The sequence below is a fragment of the Sinocyclocheilus anshuiensis genome, unplaced genomic scaffold (assembly GCF_001515605.1).
Source record: "Sinocyclocheilus anshuiensis isolate Anshui unplaced genomic scaffold, SAMN03320099.WGS_v1.1 scaffold118, whole genome shotgun sequence".
Classification (NCBI taxonomy): domain Eukaryota; kingdom Metazoa; phylum Chordata; class Actinopteri; order Cypriniformes; family Cyprinidae; genus Sinocyclocheilus; species Sinocyclocheilus anshuiensis.
The window spans coordinates 195,330-210,865 of NW_015546020.1; the positions used below are offsets into that span (position 1 = coordinate 195,330).

General features: G+C 37.5%; 1 protein-coding gene across 2 annotated transcripts in view; it reads left to right on the forward strand.

The window, feature by feature from the left end:
- The window catches only part of asic1b (acid-sensing (proton-gated) ion channel 1b), a 205,786-nt gene that overhangs the window by 35,219 nt on the left and 155,031 nt on the right, over positions 1 to 15,536 (forward strand). The gene's annotated exons all lie outside the window — the stretch shown is intronic.

Consider the following 15,536-nt stretch of genomic DNA (forward strand, 5'->3'; position numbering starts at 1 on the left):
CCCCCCCCCCCCCCGATATAGATGCTGTAACCTTTTTTTTTTTTTTTTAAAAGCACTTTTTTTTTCTCCAAATGTGTACAGTTGGTTATATTTTGAGTGGATTTGTCAAAATTGCAGTTTTGTAGTGCAGTGTTAACTTTTGATTGACCCTGAGCATTTAAAGGGATAGTTCACCCCAAAATGAAAATTCTGTCATTAATTACTCACCCTCATGTCGTTCCAAACCCATAAGACCTTCGTTCATCTTCGGAACACAAATTAAGATATTTTTGATGAAATGTGAGAGCTCTCAGACCCTGCATAGACAGCAACACAACTGAAATGTTCCCAGGTCCAGAAACGTAGTAAGGACATCGGTAAAACAGTCCATGTGACATCAGTGGCTCAACTTCAATTTTGCGAAGCTACGAGGATACTTTTTGAGTGCAAAGGCAACAAAAATAACAATTCTTCTCCCCCGAGTTATGTCTTCTGCCATTTTGGAGAGTACCCAAGAGCGTAATTGACGTAATCGCCATTGTTTACGTTCGGAGGAGAAAGCGCGCACATGAACGTAATCGGTGTAATCAGCGTTGTTTACGCTTAGGGGAAAGCGTGCGTGTGCATTGTGATGCTCTCTAAAATGCTCGGGGGAGAAGAATTGTTGAAAAAATTGTTATTTTTGTTTTCTTTGCACTCAAAAAGTAGTATCGTAGATTCGCAAAACTGAAGTTGAGCCACTGATGTCACATGGACTGTTTTACCGATGTCCTTACTACGTTTCTGGACCTGGGAACATTACAGTTGTGTTGCTGTCTATGCAGGGTCTGAGAGCTCTCACATTTCATCAAAAATATCTTCATTTGTGTTCCGAAGATGAACGAAGGTCTTACGGGTTTGGAACGACATGAGGGTGAGTAATTAATGACAGAATTTTCATTTTTGGGTGAACTATCCCTTTAATAGTAATTAGTTTAATTAGTTATTTTAATTAACGCTCAAGCATTGAGATTGCTAGTTTAATTGAAGCTTTAAGACTTTATCGTCCTGGGTAACGTGAATGACTCGGATGGAAAGGATATTTTAGCTGAGCTGTTATCCATACATCAGTTTAAAGAGCTGTGTGAGAGGACCGTATTGATTATTGATATGAGGCGATTAATTAGTGTTACTCTGACGAGAGATGAACACTGACATTAAGTGCTGCAGATCTAAACGACATTACGATTGATTTAAAATTACTTCCAGTGCAAGTCTGAGTTTGTGTTTGATTTACTTTCTCTCGACATCTGAAATTTGCCAACTCAGCTTTTTACGTTCATTCATAATTTAATGCTTTGCGAAACTTGTTTTCATTCCATGCAGAAATCTCATGTTTTAGCCACAAGAGAGATTTTTGGTGGATTTTTTTTTTTTTTGTAGTTTTGTGGATGTTTCTTGATTTTCACATGCTTTCAGTCACATTCCATAACATCCGATTATTTAATATATAATTGTACATTATTTAATAGTCGACTTGTTATTGCAATGAAAAGTGATTTGCATTTTCTTACAATGCAAAAATGTACAAATTTGCATCTCTGTGTAAGATTCAACACATTCACCGTAAGAATTTGTGACTTACATTCAACATAGGGTTTTTGAGTTATCTGGTCATTGGTTTTTCACATCACTGAAGCTCTTGTGGGTTTTCTAAAACTTAATACTCTTATTTCCACCTATAGCAGTGGTTTTCAAACTGTGACACGCAAGAAAATAGTTTTGTGTAAAATTATTTTTGTACTTGTATATTACACCTTTTGTTTTTATGATTTTACACCTTTTGTTAATTTACTCATTTGAGGAAAAGACTAAAAGACATCCATTACTTCCATTTTTTAATGAGCTTTACACAAGCAGGTGGATCCTTTTAAGTAAAATAATAGCTTTTCCTAATTTATTTAAATATTTTCTGATAAAAAGTACTTTCTCAGTGTTATTTTTCAGTGGTGTGTGTGCTGTCTGAAACATTTGAGATCATTATAGGAACCTAAACCTGTTTTGCTGACCTCATGCTCTTGGACAATCAGGTGCTGGTCCATCTAATGACCTGCAGGACAGGGCTGTCATGCAGATAAACCTGAGTTTTAAAAGCATATGCTGAGATGTAAGCAAGCATCTGTGCCGTTTGCTTCAGTGTCCTGGTGGACCCATAAGCCCCAGCTGATGTGTGTGATCCCTGTGGTAGAGCGCACACGTGTACGAGGGGCGTTGTGCTGATGTGAGTGTGTGTTTGTGCTGATGTTGAACAGCTCAGCAGAGAGCAATAATACTACGATGAGATGCACATGAGCAATGAAGCAACTAAACTACCTTTACATGACGTGTGGTGCTTGCTGTGTCTATCTATCGTTCTCTGTCTATCGTCTATCTGTTGTTTGCTTTATGTGCCATTTGTTCTATCTTTTTATATTTTTATTCTTTAGATAAGTCATTCATTCTAGCTCTTATTCTAGCTATCGGCTGTTCGTTTGAGCTCATTGTAGCATCAGCTATTCGTTCTACCACTCATAACCATCCGTCATTCTAGCTATCGGCTGTTCTAGCATCAGCTGTTCATTCTAGCTCTCATTCTAGCTGGCTGTTTGTTCTAGTTATCGGTTGTTCGTTCTAGCTGTCATTCTTTGTAGCTCTTGGTCATTCGTTCTAGTTCTCATTCTAGCTAACGTTTGCGTGTTCTAGCTATCAGTCGTTTGTGCTAGCTATTGTTCATTCATTTTAGCTAGCATTCTAGCTATCTGCTGTTGTGTGCTTTCTAGCATTTCTAGTGTTGTCTGTCTTTCAATATATCGGATATTTGTTCTAGTTATCGGTCATTGTTTTAGCTAATTTTAGCTGTCGTTCATTGTCTTCATTTGTTCATTTTAGTAATCATTTTAGCTATCATTTGTTTATTCTAGTTCTCATGCTAGCTATCTGCCATCTTTCTTTCTAGTGTTGTCTTTCTGTCTGTCTACCGATCGGTCGGCTGGTCATTATCGATAGATAGAAAGCGATCATTTTAGCTGTCTACTGTTTGTTCTATCTTTTCATGTTTTTGATCTTTTTATCTGTGTCTATCAGTTAGTTTAGTTTTAGCTGTCGTTCATTCTTGTCTTCATTTGTTCATTTTAGTACTCATTTTAGCTATCATTTGTTTTTTCTAGTACTCTGTTCATTAATTCGTTCTTTCATTAATTCATTCTATCGTTTTATCTATTGTTTGCTCTACCACTCTGTCGCTTGTTCTAGCGTTCTGTCTGATGTTTGTTTATAGTCTTTCTATCTATTATTTTTTCTAACGTTCATTAATTCTAGATATTGTTTGTTCTATTGTTCTATCTAGCATTCTATCTGTCGTTATTCCTGTTATTAGTTCATTCTATATCTATTTTTCTATTTGTCCATCTATCATTAGTCTGTTTGTTCTATCTGTCTAGCGTTCTGTCTGTTGTTCGTTCAGACGTTCGTTTATTTTATCTATATGTTTGTCTTTTTCAAATCTATTTTATTAAGCCACTCTGTAGTTATTTAGCTGCTTTCTGTACGTCTCCAAAATTGAGTTTTATTTTGCATCTGTCGAAAACAGTCAAATCTTGAATTTCTTGGTAGTTGTTCTACCTTTGTGGATAAAATGGCCGATGCACTTTAATTACTCTCTCATTATAAGAAGCCACACAAGACCAGAAGGGCAGTTTAGTGCAGGCTTCTTTAGCGTGGCAACACTGCAACCTAAAAACGGACCTGAGTTTAGTCGTTGTTTAGTGTTTGTTGATGATTGTACGCATAAATCCATCCGTCTCATCCCGACGCCTCGCTCCGCTGCTCCTGTGATAAAGAGTTTGAACTTCCAGAGTAGAGAATTCCCTGCAGAACATCAGCGGAAAGTTTCTTCAAACTAGTTACCACGAAAACAAACTTGACTTAATGCTAAAGTCCCCCAGGAGGACACATCTCATTGACTGGGAAATATCCAGCCTGTGCGCTTCAATTTAGTGTTTCTACTAAACATTCTACCTTTATCCTAGATTAATAGGCTATAGAAATTCCAACAGTTTCTCAATGTTACTCCAGCGATTTCTAATGCAACACTAAAACGTCTCTTGTGGACATTTTAACCTCGTGTTGTGGGTTTCTGAAAAGCCTTGCTTGTCTTTGGATATTACAGATGGCTGAATGATTGTTATTTAATGCTTTTAGTGCTTTTCAAGGGCTGTCCATTTTTAAAATCAAATTAATGACTTAATATTCTAGTTACTTACTCAAATTAATTACATATATCAATCTGTGTGAGAGAAGCTGCCAAATGAAGACTTAACAACATTGTGGCTGACTAGAAAATGTTGTGACAATGTCAATATGTTGTAATTGTTAATTTTACACAGTTTACGTATGAATCTGAGACATGATTAATTGCTTTTTTAATATAATTAAATGCACTAACATGGGAATTTGACAGCCCTGTGCATTATATTAACATTGTGTCAAATTACGTTTTATTTTTTAATTGTCACATAACACAGTTTAGCTTGCTCTCTAGTATTGAATGTGTTGCATTATATATATGTTAAATTCAAGCATATTTATGAAAATCTAAAGTAATTCGTTCAGAAATTATTTAAAGTTGACACTGAAAAGCATGTTGGTGGTGCACAGAAAAAATAACTAGAACATTTGCAAGTCTAGGCTGGAAATTAGCATTTCTGCTTTTAATTTCCTCCCTTCAAGTGTGTGCGAGGGTCCCAAATGTGCTGCTGTCTGCTAGTACCCTCCTTTCTCATATCGTTTTTTTTTTTTTTTTTGGAAAGGTGGATGTGTGAATGAGTGAGTGGGAGGGTGCATCGGCTCACGGTGTTATGGCTTTAAACCAGAGAATTCACTACTGCCCGTACACACACCAGATCTCGTTTTTTGATATTCAGCCCAATATGCACTTCATGTGGGTGGCAATATGTTAAAACACACAAAACACCTTAGCAACCTCTTGGCACCACAGTAACACCCTGGCAACCACCTAAAACACACTAGCAACTGTATAAGAGTGCATTATACCTCCCAGAACACATACCACTAGAACATAGCAACATCCCACCCTAGCATCGTTGTGGGGTGTTTTTGACGTGCAAAGTCGCAATTTTTTTCAGAATTTGTAAAAATCTATTAATTTCCTATTTATTGATGTTTAGATTAATTTAGATAGACTGTTTTTAGACTCATCCCGAGCCTCTGCTTCCTCTCGCCTCTTCAGATGTTGCATTCTGACTGATGTATGCGGGTCTTATGAATACGAGATGTGTTTGATGGACAATTCAACAGTGCTCAGCACTTCACGTGTGTGTGTGTGTGTGTGTGTGTGTGTGTGTGTGTGTGTGTGTGTTCCCGTTCGATCAAACCAGCCTGTCTTTCTTCAGACCTTTGATTTTTTTTTTCCCCCTCTTGTCTCTCCCTCTCTCGACGCACTTTGATGTGAATGGACACGCTTGTTCTGTTACAGGTACCACAAAAAAATATGAATCCGCTGTGACCATATTAGCACTTTTTTTTGTGATTCGAAGTTTAAGGAAGGTTTTTTTTCTTCTGTCTCTCAGAATGTGATTACTCTCCCTCTCAAATAGAAACGTAGGATGGAGGCCCTTTGTGAGTTTAAGGCAAAGCCGATTACTTTCACTTCCCAATAAACAGCATTTGAGACCGGCCTAAATTTACATTTTTATGCGTGACCGAGTGAAAAGACTCCCTGCTTTGCATAGTTGCCTATTCCATCGTATTTTCAGAGCCACGCTCAAATATAGTGTATTTTCATAATCATCCGGCAGATTCTTGGACTTCCTGATACATTAAATAATCCTGTAAGGGTTTTTACCCCCATAAAGATCCACATGAGTTATTCTTGTTTATTGCGTCCAATAGCTGCAACTTTTAGAAACCTGAAAGGAAAGAAAACTGCTTTTTATTTTACTTTCCAACTTTCCAAAAATCCCTGGAATATTTCAAAAAATCCTGGAATGTTTCCAAAGTTTACTGGAAATTTTCCACCTTTTTGCAACCCTAGTAAATACCCTTTTTCAAACAAACAGCATGTTAAACTGTAAATATTCAGTGATTCAACATTTCATTGTAGTATGCTAGTGTTGTCACATGACCTCATTGCATTCAATTCAGTTTAAAATTTATTTTTGTAAACGTTTCTGTAACTTTTGATGGTTTAAAAAAAAGATTGAAAAAGGATTAAAAATCATGTTGAGAACATTGCTTTGTGGGCATGTTTTTTCCTAAATGATTCGACTATAATTTCACAGAATCATGCAGTGTCTCTCTTTCTCTCATTTGTATGCGGCGGTTGATGGGAGGTGATATTTCATCTTCACTATGTCAGAGGGAAATAATAGCGTGTCCTGGCCAAGAGGTCAGATGGTGATCATGCATGTTGTGCTGACACGACCCCTGTTGCACATTGAGCCCGTAGCCTGCTGCTAACACACACACACACACACACGCTCACTTTTACTGATCACACAAGGTTGAACTACAGATTTGAGCAGGGGAGGATTAATATCAATGGCCAGTCTGCGGCTAATTTGAGTCTTTATGATAACGATCTCCTTCGGCAAAGCAGATTCAATAAAAACGAAATTATATGCAGTTATAATTAATAAATATATATATATAGGCAAACCGCTCAGATGTATTGGAGCCACTGAAGCTCGTATCACTCAATATGTTTGAATGTTACAACAGAGGCCTGTAATTAAGATCCATTTCTATAGTGAATAATTTGTGTTCATTTGTACCGTATGTTCAGCTTGAAGTGAAACTGAATTATTCCAATAGGAAGACATCAGATCAGTTTCAAAACCTAGCGCGCAGTGGTATTTTAGTGTTTAGATACTGAATTAGCTATTTTTAATATTAGTAAATGAATTTTTAGTAATTTTCTTCCATCTTAGAATGTGGCTATGAGAATGCATTCGCTCAGTAGGTTTTGAAAACGGTCTGTGGTTCGCTTGGAAAAATCGCATTAAATACGTACATGTTATAAGATAACTGTGCTGGATGGCAACTAATACGTTCTCAAATGTTACTTTGAGCACCAGTTGAAAACTTCTTCTATTTGTAAACATAAAACGTCTGATTGGTTAAGCCTTCCCCTCACAGTATGTAGCCCTGCCCACTTGTACTTGGCGCCTGAGGTTGTTGCTATTGAGCCATCCAATGCATTCCTCAAATGTCTTTCTCCACAGGACTGCAGGAACATTGATAATGGGCATAAATCAACGAAATCTATTGGCTAGACACCTGCTGCCACATGGGCTTCAGATTGTGTCTGGCTGTCTAACCGCTTGAAATTGTACCCAGAATGCACCAAAAACATTTGCACGCTTTCACCCTGTGTCACTAAGCGCATTAGCTGAAGTTCACAAGCTCTTGAAGTTCTTGCATGGCATTCTATGACTTTAAATCCCTCTGGTGTCTTCATTCTCATTCAGGGCTCATCGGAGACCTCAGCTCTCGCTGTTATGATTCCCACAACCCCTTTCCAGGCCAGATCAATCAATTCTCCATTACTGTAGTGATCAATTAGATCCCAGCTGGTGAATTATAAATGCAGGGCTAATGAGGAAGAGGGTTGTTAGGGGACGAGAGGGCGTGATGTTTTACATATGGGTCCTCGGCAGGGCTGGATTGGTAATCGGGCATACTGGGCATTTTCCCGGTGGGCCGACGCACTTAAGGGGCCGACAGACTGTTTTTTTTGTTTTTTTGCCGAGGACCATCACGCAGGGACAGCGAGCAGCCAGTGGCCCATTGGTTTGTCTCCTGTATTGACAGTGTAAACATCCAATCACAATGCGCTATAGACGGAGCAATGAAGTATTTTGCTCCGCCTATATAAAGATTGCGTCACCCCAACTTCTTCCTCGTCGGCTTTTCCCACGTTTTCACAGTATCCAAAACAAGATGTGATATGAGAGTGATACATAGGCAACATACATACACTACCAGTCAACATTTTTTAAACAGTAAGAAATATCCAATAGAAAGATACAAAGATCAGCATTCATATGAAATAAAAAAGCTTTTGTAACATTATACATATACCATTCAAAAGCTTGGAGTCAGTATTTTTATTTTATTTTAAAACATTAAAAATCTTACTGTTCAAAAACTTTTGACTAGTATAGTGTATATATATATATATATATATATATATATATATATCAAAGTGGTGATGGGCCGCCTGGACCAAAAAATGCCAGGGCCGATTTTTTGTCCCAGTCCAGCCCTGGTCCTCGGTGAGGTCCAAGACAGGAGTGACCGCTGTTACAGTATGCCAAGAAGCAAAGATTATTGTTTAGGTGATGCTCGTTCTCGTCTCAGTTGTTTGGCTTTAATGTCAGATGTTAACGTCTTTTGGAGAATTACTTATAAATAAAAGTGGAGAGCAGCTTAGATGAGGAACTTGAAGAGAACAGTTTAAGTTCGTACTGAGATATTCAACTTTTGATGGTGTTTTAGTAAGACAGAGCATTGTTTTTTTTTTTGCCTCAGAAGAAACATCTGATAAGTTGAACCGCTCCATTTACAGTTTTAGGGAAGCTATTGAGGTATGAAGGACCTCATGCATGACTTTTCTTTCTTAATGGTGGCTGTGTCTTGTTAGTTTTGGGATATTGATTTAAGCAACGAGTGGAGCAGATTCAATATTTTTCTATGAAGGCACTGGAGATCAATAGGATGCAAAACATTTTATTAGTGTCTAATTATCTGTGATGATCACTTAATAGATTCAGTTTAACCAAGTTAAATGATCAACCCAAAGGTTCATGGGAAATTGACTGAATCATCATATCACATCCTGTGTGATTTCAGATTTTCTCTGCAGCCTAAGTAATTCTGTCATCATTAAAGCTTGATTGACTTAATTGCTTTTAATAGATTGTGATTTGTTGAAGTGTGAAGTACCACCACTGAATTTTATATTCTGTTTTACTCAATTAGTGGGATTGCAATCTGAACTGAATTTCACAAGAATGCAAATTAGTTCAATTAAAAAAAGGGTCTAAATGGAAAATGTTTTCTGCTTTTCACATTAAAACAAATATACAGCTTGGACAATGTAGCCTGTTTCATTAATGAATGAATGATTGTTGTAAGACGGTTCTTTTTAAATAATTAGTCAAAAAAAAAAAAAACTCCGACTCAGTTATTGGTTGGAATCAAATAGAATCCTTTTGAATCATGATGAAATAATTATGCATCTTTCATGACTTTTTCTGAATCAAGCGACTGCCTTTATGAGTCAATTAATCATTCACTAATTTATTCAGGAATAAAATATCTGTTATGAGTTGTTGAATAATCCGTTTAACTGATTTGTTCACAGTTTCTTTCTGGAATGAGTGAAGTGATTATCTTTGAGTAAATGACTCATTCACTCAAACAGTTTGTTCAGAAACACTGATTCAGTCAAAATAATCAAATGGCTTTATGAACGAGTCATTGAATCATTTGTTCAACCAATTTGTTTAAATACACTAGTTCATTCAGGAACAAAACTAGTGAGTGTCTTTGTGTTAGTCATTGAATTATTCATTTAAAATAGTTAGTCATTCAACTCATGATTTGTTCAAACACAGTAATTCATTCATGAGTAAATCAAGTGCCTTTTATAAATGAGTCATTGAATTTGATCAATTGGTTTGTTAAAATGAATTCATTCAAAAACAAATCAACAAAAACAGACTCATTCAGGAATTAAACAAAATCAAATGAGTCAAGTGTTCACGAGTTTTGTGACAATCAAGATATATTTGCAGCGCTGCTGTTTTCCGCAGTGTTTTATCAAAAGTTTCAATGTATTTTACCGCTCGCTGTGTTTCTGCTACTTTTGTTAAAATAGCCGCGTCATATAAAGCTCTTAATGGAGCTTTAGTGACTTTATAGAGACGCAACGCACACAGGAAGGGCTTGCGTGAAGTGCGATTGGCTCTAGATAAAAATATTAGAGTATATAATGCCCATAGATCATTACATTAAATTATCCTGATCGCTCGTGGTGTGAACCGCTCTGTTGTTTTGATGTGCTGCTTACTTTATCAGAAATGGTAAAATGGTGCCCCCGTTGTCCTGCAGTCTGGTTAAAACCAAGCTGGAGTCCGGTCCTCCATTTGAATATGCCTGGTCTATCATTTTCAGCATTTAGTTTAGTAAGCGTATAGTGCTAATCAAGAAATAATTGTCACCTTCCTTCACACCTATGTTCAGATGTGGTTAGGGTTGGGTATCGAAAACCGGTTCCATTTTAGAACCGGTTCCAAATTTCCAAGAACCGGGTATTCGATAAGAATTTCGACGTGAATTTCACGTGCATTTCGATTCTGCTTAAGGATTCCTGCATTCGCATTTTAATGTGATTAAAAACTATTTAAGTGCAGGAATGGAAATAACTTGCGCCCTGTTTGCATGCAGCGCACACGAAGCGCAAGCGCGAGTACAGAGAACCGAGGTCGCGGTACGGGTTCCCGTTTTGTGTCCGTTCTCGAACCGTTCCGTGTATTTCCACTGTAGAAAAGGTTGTTCCGGGCCAGAACTCACTTCTTTCATATTTATCGGCCAGTGTGCAGAAAACTACGTCAGTATATCATCATAAACACAGCCATTTTTGTCTTACGTGAACGTAGGAATGGAAAGAACTTGTGCCCTGTTTGTGTGCAGTGCACACGAAGCGCAAGCGCGAGCATAGAGAACAGAGGTCGCGGTACGGGTTCCCGGTTTGTGTCCATTCTCGAACCGTTCCATGTATTTCCAATGTAGAAAAGGTTGTTCCGGGCCGAAACGGACTTCTTTCATATTTGTCGACCAATATGCAGAAAACTAGGTCAGTATATCATCATAAACACAGCCGTTTTTGTCTTACGTGAACATAAACAGATGAGAAAGAAAACACGCATGTACAGTGTTTTTAGATCTGCGTGCGTTCGGTGTTAAAGAGACAGCAGCCTAATAAAAACGCTGCCTGTCATTAATGTTAATCCAAGAACAAAAGAAAATCATTCACTGATCTTGACTGCATCATCATAAACACAGACGTTTTTGTCTTGCGTGAATGTAAACAGATGAGAAAGAAAACACACATGTACAGTATTTTTAGATCTGCGCTGCGTTCGGTGTTAAAGAGACAGCAGCCTAATAAAAACGCTGCCTGTCATTAATGTTAATCCAAGAACAAAAGAAAATCATTCACTGATCTTGACTGAATATATTTAATAACCTTAATTGATTAATCTATATTTTATTTATGAAAAGAAAACTATGCAGTGTTTTTAAACTTTTAATTACAGTTTCTGTACCTGAAATTTTGTTCAGTTGTATTTATTTATGATATTGCTAATTGATTTGTTTGTTCCTATCTTATTACTGACTGTTTACTTGTCTTTAACACTTTAATATTTGAAATTTATATTAATCTAGTTGTTTTTGCTGTGGTATTTTTTTTAAAGCATAGGCAAAATTCCTCTTGCAGTGTTCTGTAGGCTGCTGATTTTTGCTCGTGTTATTCAGCTGCAACAGAATGCTTTGTAAAAAGACAGAATAAATGTTTGACATCTAAATGTTTGACTTAATTTTTTTTTATATTGGATTTTTTATCTTATTGGAATCGAAACTAGGAATCGATAAGAATCTGAATCGATAAGCGGAATCGGAATCGATAAAATTCAAATGATACCCAACCCTAGATGTGGTACACCTACGGTGTCTTTTCTTCAGACCGCCCGTCACGCTTGTGGTAGGCGATGCCAGCATTTGGTTCGTAGGCTGATGGTTCGCATGTTTCTGGCGCTCCAACAGACAAAAAAAAGTGTACATCTGCTATCGCCAGATGCCACCTGTATCGGGCCTTGATATGATCCATATGGTCTGGACTGATTTTTCCGAGATGGTTTTCCCCAGTGGGAAGGAGATAAACCAGGTCTACGCTTGCCTTTTAAATGTTGCCAGATCCCTCCCGTGTGCTTTACAGCTCCCTGACATTTAATTACGCCAAAAAACGGGCGATTCAAAGACAAAGTCAATTTAAGGAATCTGTTTAAAGCCATAAATAATGACTTCGGTGGCCGCTGGCCCTCAAAACTCTTGGTTTTTCAATGAAAACAAAGGGGTTTTGGGAATACGAAAGGATCTTGAGCAGCTTATTCCTTAAAGAATCAATTATGAACGCTTTGGAGAAGATCAGAAGTGCTCGCCCGGCTTTTCAGAGACAGGAAGTGTGTGCTTGAAATAAGGAAGCTGATGCGTGTGCCAGGAACTTATCATCATTGCTTTGGGACGAGAGAGCGAGAGAGAGAGAGGGGAAGTCGGGAGAGAGCGACGGAGAACATCCCTTGCATGATAAACAGTAATAATCCTTGCCACCCAAACCCAGAACCTGTCGGGAAACTCCAGGTCTCCTCTGAGACGCTCGCGTCCTGTGCTGGTGGTCAGAGGCGTTTGATTTCTAATTGAGAGGATGGTTATCCCAGCGTGATCTGTTAGTCAGGACAGGATCTTCAAAAGCGATTGGGTCAGACATGACTCCGTGACTAGACAGTGACACATCAGCTGATCTCTGAAGTCTGGAAGTCTCTTGACATTTGTTGTTCGTAGTGATGCTTTGAGCGGAAGTGCTTCAAAGAAGATGAGTTTAACAACGTCTTGATGATCTTGCAAATGTCGATTTTAAACAAGATTATAGACATCTATTGGTTTAAAGAGATCTGACTTTCTAAAGGTGGTTTTTACTCTAAATATTTTTACACCATTTTCTTGGAGCGTACATGGGAGACCATGGCACAACCAAACCAAAGCTGTTATCAGAAAGTAACGTTGGTTGTCTTGCATCTGTAATAGTGGTCATGACCTCTGACTAGGGCTAATGTAGCTTCATTCAAGTGTGTACAGATCTATGGGGACTAAATAAAAGAACTTGAGCAGGAATGGGGTGGCCATCTAAATGGTATTAGTCAATTCCCTCTGTCTAGTGTTCAAGACTGGCGATTGGCGAGTATGTGACCATGAAATCTGCGGAAAAAAAACAGATGCCACAAGATTCTCTGAGCGACATGAGAATCCAGATGAACGAGTACAATCAGAAAATAGAAGTTAACTAGAGTAGTCAAATGTCAGAAGAAGAAGAATTAGAAATGGACAATCAATCGATTGATATCAACCTAAATTCAAGGTCATAATAAAATGCAGCCAGATTAGAGTTTAAATGAAATTAAATTACTTTGCGCACCAAAAAGACCCGAACACACAGGAAACCTTCAGTCGCCTTTGCTGCTTGAATGTGTTAGTGATATAAGCTCAAGTTTTTCAGGTCTGCACAGATTTGCTAAGAGTCTGGCTCTGCTCCTAATGATGGTGATGTTTGTTCTCTCAGTTAGTTTGGCTCCCGTCCCTTTTTTCCACACTTGCATCTTTCAGCCGTTTCCTCTTTTTCTGAGAGCAAACTTTACATGTTGCCCTCGGTGGGTGGTTTGAATAACCTTTGCTCAAGTACAGAAAGGTTTTTGGCAGCCGTGAAAGGACGTCTCAAGGCTGTACGTTTAGCGAGTAACACCTTTATTGTGCATCTCTCAAAGCCTGTGAACAACAGTCTCTTTTTTTATATTTCTGAAATGATAAATTAATGGACCAGAATTAAATAGATTGAATTCAATTATGTCATGCACGGAGTGCAAAGGCCGTAATGTTGTGTTCGTTCAGTCAGTTTTGAAAGTGCTCTTCTTGAGATTTTGTGAGTGTTTCTCATTTAGGGTAATGAATGGGCAAGCACAGTTTCGACACACATGCGTTTTGGAAAGGCTGTACAAACTTGAATTTGGGTCAAAATGAACTTTTGTTTTCCATGCAGTTTGCCAAAAAATCAGCACTCTGAAAAGAAGTGTTTAAAAAAAAAAAAAAAAAAAAAGGGGACCTTTATTGTAGCTTGTCAATCACTAAAATATGAAATACATATGCACTTGTGAAATGTAAGACTCGAAGTTTGCTCAATTGAGACTCGACTTCTGAAGGAAAATGCACTTTCTTTATTTAGAGTTTTTGGTTGTTAATATTTTGGATTTTTTTTTTTTTTATCCCAGTTATTAGACTGGTGAAGAACTGAAAAGTAGAAAAAATATTTATTATTAAATTATTTATGCATTTTATTTATGCATTTATTTCTTATTTACTTAAGCAATAAACGCTTTCAAGCTATTTAAATTAAAAAAAAAATTTTGGAGTGAAAACAATTGTAATTGTGTTTGTATTTATTAATTGTGTGTGAACACATTCAAAAATGGTAGACATTACAAATTTTATATTTTTATTATTTGTATATTAATTTTGTGTGTGAACACATTCAAAAATGTTATACATTACAGATTTTCTTTTATATTTATTTTTTTACCCAGTTTTTACACTTTAAAAGAGCAATTTTAATGTAAATTAAATATTTTAGAAAATTGAGATTATTATCATTAGCATTTGCATGTAAAGCTCTTATGGTAACTTTTGGTTTTCATTTATTTTTTAGATTATTTTTAGTGAATATTTTTTAGATCATTTATTGTATAGATTATTTTTTATTTCTGACAAGCTACTATAGTTTTTTTTTTTTGTTTTTTTTTAACACACAAATCTTGTTTTTCATAGATTTTGTCAAATTGCATATAAACAAATGTGGGTCTGTTTGAGTTATACCCAGTTTTGTTTTGTTTTTTTTTTACTCAACAGAAGAGTTAAGCCGCCCATGTTTGATTATATCTCATGGTTGTATGATTCTGCTGAATGTGTCCAGAAGAGCATTGTACGACAGGAATCAGCATTTACGCTCTCATCCGTGTTAGTGTTCTCACATTTCTCTCGGCTACAGGCCGCTGCTTGTGTTGTGTACGGTGTGGCGGTTCTGGCTCACAGTGATGTTAATGGATCGGCCCCCTGCAGGCCTCGATCCAGTGGCGTGACCCCAAGAGATTTCTGACTTCAGTCGCAGGAAACAGCACTCACTCATCCAGAAGCACACGAGCGCTGCTGACAGTCACTGCTGTCAGAATATGACTGACGTCAGGCAGAATTTGAATCAGTCTCGACTTGTACAGAACTATAAGTATGTTAATAACACTACTGTAGGGCTGCAGTTTACATGCTGAAAATCACTGATCAGCAGTGGAAATATAAATGTAGTTCTGCCATGACAACTCTCGGAGGGATTGGCATGGTAATGTATATGGCAATGTTAATGTATTTGGTCTTGGTGGAATATATCTGCTACGCTGCTGCTGCGGCAGAGCAAGTACCGAGACTTGCTACTGCTAATACATCCACAACATGCTGCTGTGAGCATGTAAGAAATATTGCTGCTGCAAATACAACATACATGAAATAACCCCCATATAGCATACATGGATCACCTCGTAGCAGATCTATACAGGTGGAGCTGAGGAAGGTGGAGGGTTTCTGAAGCAGCTGCAACTGCTACGGCAAGCACTAGTCATATATTTGAATGTTGAGCAGCG